Source organism: Hipposideros armiger, unplaced genomic scaffold (assembly GCF_001890085.2).
Source record: "Hipposideros armiger isolate ML-2016 unplaced genomic scaffold, ASM189008v1 scaffold_385, whole genome shotgun sequence".
NCBI classification, from domain to species: domain Eukaryota; kingdom Metazoa; phylum Chordata; class Mammalia; order Chiroptera; family Hipposideridae; genus Hipposideros; species Hipposideros armiger.
Window position 1 is genome coordinate 1,287,423 of NW_017731735.1, and position 1,597 is coordinate 1,289,019.

The 1,597-nt window shown below is 45.8% G+C and overlaps 1 pseudogene; it reads left to right on the top strand.

The window, feature by feature from the left end:
• Window positions 1-223: 223 nt before the first annotated feature.
• On the top strand, window positions 224-1,173 carry LOC109393678 (ATP synthase subunit g, mitochondrial pseudogene; annotated as a pseudogene).
• Window positions 1,174-1,597: the final 424 nt, after the last annotated feature.

Below are 1,597 nucleotides of genomic sequence, written 5' to 3' on the forward strand. Positions count from 1 at the left end.
TTATTTTTAGGAGCAGCTGGCTATGCCCCAGTGCCCCTATAGGTATTGATTTGGCTGCTAATGCATCTGGAGAAGGACAGTGTGGATTATATTTGTTAGTCATCCTGAAACTATGGACCAGGCCTCCTCAGGGCAGTCTTGAATTCCTCCAAACTATAAATACCCACAGGCCTTGTCTCCCTGCCCTCTTCAATGGGCCGCCATCTCTGCTTGGGCTCCTTATGTTCCCATACGTACCTACTTTGGGCTTCCTGCACTGTGGTTCCTTCCGCCTCAGTTCTTCTTTGTCCCTGGTCTTAGCTCCTCATACATTGTCTTGCTGGAAGAGAGACAATGTGGAAGTGAAAAAATACCTAAGACAGTTTCTCTAGCCTTAACCCATGTACCGTGACTCTGTAGCCAGTGTCAGAGTATGACTCAGTGCCACCTTGTTACTCATCCCTCTGTTGGGGGTGGTTGGCATGAAAGGGAGCAGTAAAGAGCCTCTGGGCTCAGCCTAAAGTAAAAGAAACTTCCCTCAAACTCCTGCCTGAGCATGGTAGCGAGGGCTGGGGTAGAGATGAGACTGACCCAGACCTTTCCCAGCATACTTAGGATTTCTCCACCAGTCCTCAATTCTAAATGAGATTTTCACCTGCCTTGGCATATAGCCTATGCTTCTGTCTTCTCTAAAGCAGTGGCATTTCCTCCCTGTTCTTTAAATTACTGTGTTCTTGACATTGGGATTCAGGAAGTAATATTTGAACAGTTAGAAGAATCTATGCTGGCCATCCTGGAACCATGGCCCAGTTTGTCCATCACCTCGTAGTGAAGGCCCCGGCTCTGGTAAACGCTGCTGTGACTTAAAGCCTTGAATGGCCACATTTTGGCACTATGCCCAGGTTGAGCTGGTTCCTCCAACCCCTGCTGAGATCCCTACAGCTATTCAGAGTTTGAAAAAAATAGTCAATACTGCTCAAACTGGTAGCTTCAAACAGCTCATAGTGAAGGAAGCTCTGCTTATTGGTTTGGTGGCCGCTGAGGTGTGGATGTGGTTTTATGTTGGTGAGATCATAGGCAAGCGTGGCGTCGTTCGCTCGCTATATTTGAAGACCAATCTTTTTTTTAGCTGAGCCATCCTGCCACCTGTTGGCAGCTCAGCTCGGGCTGGGAATCGAACTGCTGTTGCTCAGAGCTCACACTCTTGAGCGAGCTCTTAACCAACTGAACCACTCGGCCGGCCCTCAAGACCAATCTTTAACTTCTGTTTCTTTTGGGTTTATTATTTGAATGTTCTTGGACCATGTATGATCATACTGGTATTTGAATAAGTCAAAATCAGTATTTTCTCTATTAAAAAAAAAAGTATCCTGGCTCCAAAAAGTAAGCTGGTAGGAGGTGGTACACTTTTATGCAGGATTTGTTGTGGGGATGGCACTGTCCTAATCACTTTATATGTATTGAATCATTTAGTCCTCCAGTGACCCTCTGAGGTAGATTCTTTTTTATTATCTTTACTTTGTAAATGAAACTGACACCCAAAGAGGTGAAATAACTTGCCCCAGATTACAGTTAGCAAGTTTGGGATTCCCATCCAGGCAGTCTAGCTTCAGGTCCC